This window comes from Ambystoma mexicanum, chromosome 4p (assembly GCF_040938575.1).
Source record: "Ambystoma mexicanum isolate Mex_15411 chromosome 4p, UKY_AmexF1_1, whole genome shotgun sequence".
NCBI lineage: Eukaryota > Metazoa > Chordata > Amphibia > Caudata > Ambystomatidae > Ambystoma > Ambystoma mexicanum.
In genome coordinates this window covers 311,792,447-311,799,072 of record NC_090927.1, presented here as the reverse complement: position 1 = coordinate 311,799,072, position 6,626 = coordinate 311,792,447, and positions in this window count along the sequence as shown.

Here is a 6,626-nt window from a genome sequence, read left to right as displayed (position 1 = left end):
TTGATTTCTGAGTAGTCCCCTTTCATTTGTTTGGTTATCCTCTCTTATTCTATTTTCATTCATGCTGAGGTTTTTCTTTTGTATTTTAATTGTATCTTTGGTAACTCTCTGTGTTCCATTACTTTGGCTCTCAGACTGCATTACCTCCTTTTCAGTATTGCAACATTGTTGCCTTCTCTCCTTAATTGCCCTATACCATGTGGGATTTGCATTGTTATTGGGATTTACCATGTTAAGTCACAATGTCGTGACATGTTCACCCATTTCAAACTCAACCACAGACGCCTCTGTTGTGATGGAATATGCTGCAAGATTCATTAGAGTGGACATATCAACATCAGTTTCTATGGCTGGATCAGTGCATAGTTCTGGCTCATTATTCAAATTTTGACTTATCTCATGATTTGATTTCATTATCGGAGGCTAGTTCATGAACCCATTTCTTTTTTTTTGTTTCCCAGCCTTGCTTCTCTTCATATTATTGGGGAGAGTTAATGCTCTTAACATGTTTCTTTTACCTGTGGTTTGATTGTTGTTTTTATCCATGGGCTGTTTCCGAGTCTTCTTAATTTGTTTTGTATTTATTTTTTGTTTTTATTATGCCTTTTTGAGGGCAGAATAGGTCATATACCATTTCCTTTTCCTGTGTAGTCGAAGAATCCCCATTGCTAACTCGCATGCACACATGCAATATCATCAGTTTGATCATCACCAATTTCAGCAACACACCCATCAGATGTTGCCTGTATGGGGCTCATATTTAAATCCTGAGTTCTGCCTTCGACTTGACTGGCCAATTTACAAGTCACAGACTCAGTGGTTGCGTTCTGACCAACCCTGTTCCTCCATATGGATTCCAAAACTTCCCAATTATTTTGAGATTTTTCTACGACATTCATTTTGGTTTTTATTCCCTACATTCTCAGATTTATTTGGTTAAGTTCTGCAAAAAACTAAGTCGAAATTCATATTTATCTTGTCATTTATTATAACATTTAGCTCAAATTTAGTTTCGATATTCTCATAAATTTTTGTCGAGCTAAATAGCCTGGTGTTTATGGCAGCAGGAGTAATCTCATTCAATGGTATATTTGAGTTTCTAAATCAAAATGATGGTCTCAGGATTGGCCTGATGTATGATACTTCTGATGAGGCAGAGCAGTTTAGGAGAGGATTAACTTCTCTGGAATTTAATATAGGCGAGGCTGATGAATTAAAGTCATGTTGCACTGCTCTTATTTCCTGTATATCTTTTCCGTTACTCATTTGTGTTCTGGCACTACAGTTTCATCGTCACGCTCTCTTATAGCAGGGGTCACCTGGGCCCCCGATTGTGGAGCCATTGCTTTGGCTGGTTTGTTACTTGGGTCACATAGGGGCTTTCCTTTGTTATTATTTCCACCAACTTCCTGTAACTGTGCGTTTCGCTGTTTTAACAGGGTCACATGCATTACCCTTGAATACCCCGTTGTTCCAGGTTTCATTTTCATCAACATTTCGCTCTTCAAACACTCCATTTGTTACCACTTGGGAATACAATCTAGGTGCATTCATGTCCTCATTAGCATGCACATTTATTGGCATAACATTAGGTATCCTTTCTATCGCCATCTTATTCACATTGGAAGCATGGAGTGAAACTTGCTCACTAAAGCAGTCGCCTGCATCACGGCCCAGCTGTGAATTCAAGGCCAGAATTTCCACATTTGTCACAAGGGCAGACGCTTTTTTTAAGCAGTTCGAAATGTTTGTTGCAGTGTTTGTATTCACTGGTGATATGTTTTCTTTGTTTGTTTTGTGAGCGGAGCAAGGAATCTTCCGGTCCGGCAGCCAAAGATGCCCGATATCGGCTCCAGCCAACTTTGAACGGGCAGTGTTTTTAAGTGGTTTTACCGGTTTGGGGATTTTGCCAGCGCACCTTGGCTTGTCAGTGCCCAGGGAATGAAGTGTGGGCTTCTGCAAAATGTCCATGGTGCTGGCTGGCATAGCTGTTTTAAGTGTGTACATGCTGCGCGTAATTTACACACCAACAGAAAAAGACTTCTCGCCAAGGAACCTGTGACAGTGCTAATTCTATGCAGTAGGGGAACACAAGGGCTACTCAATCACAATACAGTAGACAAGCTACAAGGACGAACGAGAGATGCTCTATCGAACGATATAATCCCTCACTATCGATGGTGTATCGTAAGCAGATAGGTTGCAAGACTCAATTCTCAAACACAACAGGGACAAAGAGGGTTACTTAGCTACACAGAGCGTCTCACAGGTGGCCTGGGCACAATGAGGGCTGCTCAGCTTAGTAATCAAGGGCTCTGCACATGGTCCGTTCAAAATCCTCCCGTATGTAGTACGGTTAGCCTAATATATTTGGGCTACCATTTTTCAAGGTATCCGTTAATGAGAGAAATACAGGTTTCATCTATCCTAAAAGCGAAGAACCTAACTAACCAGCTTGTAATTATGGATAGAAAGTTTAGTAGGTTCTCAATAAAGGCAGCCATTCAATTTTATGAGGGGAAGGTGATCCCAAAATTGATATATGGATTGGAGCTCCGGCCGACTGAATCGCACTCTTCATTGGACACTCGAGGGGAAGATGTAGAGATGAGTTTTAAGAGTTTCCAATGCTGTCCCAGTGATAGCAATAAGGTATGAGTTGGGGCTTCTATCTCTTAGGGCCTGGGTTCAGTGGTCGACATTGTCCCTACATCGAAAGATTGTTAAACCTGTTACTGACTCATACACAGAAGCTCATCCAGTTTTATAAGCTGATGAATCACCTTCTTCAGCTTCCTTTGCAAACAGAATTTATCGTGACTTGCTTCTGGGTGACCTTGAAGTGAATATTGATGCACTTGTATCCAGGCCAATGAAGGTTAAGGAGGCTTTGTATAAATGGAATTGGACTAATAACATCGATTCTTTGCATGGTTACTCTTCAATGCAACATCTTTCACATGAATACAAAAGTAGGGGCCAGATTGCTGTATACTTCTCTTTTCGAACACGATTTATCAATCCCACATAATGCACTTTCATTGGAACCTGCTGCCCACAAAGGAGATACTTTTCAGAAGAGGGTTGATAGATCAATCTGAGACAGCCGGCATGTTTGGTAAAAAATAAGAGGTTTTAGAATCAGTCAAACATTTGTTCATGGAATGCCCAGCTCTTAATTTTAAAAGACTTTCATATTTTAAGAAATTAATAGGGCGTTACAAGATGGTTCGATTTAAATAATCTGTGGAAAAGATGTCTGTATACTCCCTCTACCTCTTATGGACTCGCAGTAGCAGCCTTTATAAAATCATGAGAAAATGCCTGGATGATGAGACCATGGTGATAACTTACTCATTTGTGATGGTTGTTTTATTTCATTTTATTGCATTTTCTTTAACTTTAATGTTGAACTTTTATTTTGAACCATAAATAACAACGCAGTGTTTCTTACAGCGTAATTCAACAACATTAGCCCCCACCCGTTCCCACCTCTCCCCAACTCTTAATCAGTGCGTGCAGGGGTCAGGATGGATGCTCAGTACTCTGAATCATGTGGAGTGAATCAGAATGTCTTGGATTGGCTCCCTCCACTGGGCCCCCTTGGTGAGCCTCTTCCACACACTCTCAGTCTCTCCGCCAGTCCCTTTCGCCCTCCATCTTCGACATCAACGGCCCCATTTCTCCAAAAATTACTCCCCCCATCTTCATTTACAATGGCGGTCAATCTCTCCATGACAATAATGTTACACAGTTTACATTCCCACTCCCGTCTTGAGGGCACCCTCCCCGTTCTTCCAATGTTGAGCCACTGCCAGTTGACCTGCCCGCAAAATCGCCTCACACACTGTGGGCAATCAATTCTCAATCCAGTCCTTGACCGGGATTCCCAACAGTATCTGGAGCAGGTCAAGGCTCAAATGGACCCCACGAGATCCTTAATCCTGCTAAGCAGCTCTTGCCAAAAAATGCAGATCTTGGAACAATGGCACCACATGTGGGCAAGGGACCCCACCACCCCACAACCTCTGGGGTGCAAGGGGGTTGGCCTTGCAAACAATTGTTGAAATGTTAAGCTGATATCTATGCCACCCTTGGAGCATCTTGAAATTGTGTTCAATGGTGCAGGTGAATATATTGCTGTGGAACGTCATCCGAAAGATTCTGGCCCAGTCCTCATCTGTAATTTCACCCCCTGCTAATTCTACCCAATATCTCTTAAAGGTATATCTCCCCACCTAAGGGCTTGAAACCAGCATCTTATATATGCTAGAGAGACCCCTTCCGGGTGGTGGCCCCATCAAGCCATTTCTCAAACTGGGTGAGGTCCCTGGAGAGCCGGGTGTCCCACTTTGGATCGGTAAACAACCCCTTCAACCTCAAGTATTCAAAAATCGAGATCCTGTCCCGACCCAACGGCTCCTGCACTTCTGCAAAGTCCCGAAACCTTGCCTCCTCAAACAACTGTCCCACCCTCTTCGGGCCACCATCCGACCATTGCTGGGCACACCTCATCCCCTGTTTCGTCAGGTTAAAGGGGTGGGGGGCCCACACCGACACCATAGGTGAGGGCCAAGTTGAAAGGGATCTGTCCGCACTGTTCTTCTACAGGTCCCACAGGACCCCCAGCATGGGGTGCTCTCTCGCTGGCCTCAGAATGTTCCTCGATGGGCCCATAGGAAAGCCCTCACCTTCAGCGGGTGCATTTCCAAGTCCTCTAGGTAAGACCACTAGGTCCTGAGGCTTGCCCTGGACTGCGCTAGTATTACTCTCAGCTGGGCCGCTTTATAATATAAATACGGGTCTGGGAAGCCAAAGTCCCCCTGATCTCGTGGGAGCGTCAGAGTAGCCCACTTAACTCGTGGTCTCTTGTCTTGCCAGATAAATCTGGATAATGCCCTCTTCAACTCCCCAAAGAAGGCCTCCGGGAGTTTCAGCGGGAGGGCGGTAAACAGGTACACCAACCTGGGGAGGACATTCATTTTGACGGATACCATCCGCCCATACCATGACAGCTTTAGGGGCCTCCATCTCTGGAGATCCTCTTTAATCATTTTTTTTTAAACCTTTATTTATTATTTGCTTGACAATGCAACAAGGACAACCAAAACAACAATACACAGTGCAGCATAAGTATATACAGTTACAGGTTTCATGAGTACGTCACATACAATATGTCGATTGGGTATAGTATGAATTCATAGGGCTCTGGTTAGGCTCTGCCACAACCAAAGAGTCAGAGGGACATGGAGGCCTATATGAATCCGCGTCTTCTCCTCCCACAACGGTGGCCATATATCCCGGGGCTTGCAGCCAGGTGGCTGCATAGATATCCAATGTTCCTCTGTGTCTGACACCCAAGTGACACCACAAAGCCATTGTTCAACAGTGGGTACAGTAGGCTGAAGCCACAACAGTATGCATTGTGTTGCTAGTAGCATACAAAGACGAGCCAGCTTACAGCCACCCCCGTGGAGCAATGAAAAATTGTGAAATAAGCAATTCATGGGGGGTGGCTTGACAGTTCGTTCAAGCATCATTGATATGGCCGTACAAACCTTTACCTAGTACTCGGATATTCTGGGGCAAGCCCAGACCATGTGGAAATACCCTGCATTGTCAGTGTGAGATCTGGGTTGGAGGGGTGAATCCTCCTGAGACATAATGTGTAGTCTGGCGGGAGTGTAATGAAACCTGTGTAATACCTTGAATTGGATCAGGTGAAACCGTGCATTCAGGGACACTTCACGAGTGAGACCACACATAGCATCCCACCTCTCTTCAGTTATATCAGTTTCAGGTTCCCTACCCCAAGCCTCGTGGAGTCTAGTAAAGGGTTTATTACTCCGATCTTGAAGCTGTCTGTACAGTTTAGAAACTGCACCATAAGGAACAGTTGTACCCATCACAAGTGCTAGTAGAGGTTCATCCGGGGGCTGTGAGGGGAATCCAGGCCACAACATCCTAACCGTGCGCCTCAGCCCAGCATACTGCAGCCACCCGGATGGAAGTCCCCTACTCCCCAGCCGCCTACCTAGATCAGACCAGTTAACAAATGAGCCCTGTTCGGACATATCCCCAAGGGTAGAGTAGTCTTCAGCTGTCCATTTAGCCACTGCAGTCTTGCTTATCCGGGGAACTCAGGAATGAGGTTCCAAAGTGGCCAGTCTTTGAGGAATGGGCGGGGGCTACCAGTCCACCTCCTTATTTTATCCCAAGCCAGTGCAGTGATGGCCGCTGGGCTGGGCACCCTGAGTCCTTCCCCAAGGGGGGTAAGGACAGAGAGCGCAGCTCCCTGGATCCAGCAGCAAGTCGTTTGAATTTCACACGTGGAAGTGGTGAGCCCTCAGCTGACCAGTATGCCGCATAATAGTCTTGAGCCGCAAGCCAGTATTCCTCAAAGTCAGGAGCTGCTAGTCCTCCCCCATCACTAGCTCTCACCAGAGTGGTCCACGTCAGCCTCACTGACCCAGAATGACATATAAAGATATTTATCACGGTTCTGAGTTTAGTAAAAAGTACTACGCCAGGCCACAGAGGGACATTTAAGGAGCAATACCACCATCTTGAGCAAAGACATCTTGCCAGAGAGAGTGATGGGCAGCTTAGCCCAAGAGAGCAGCTTC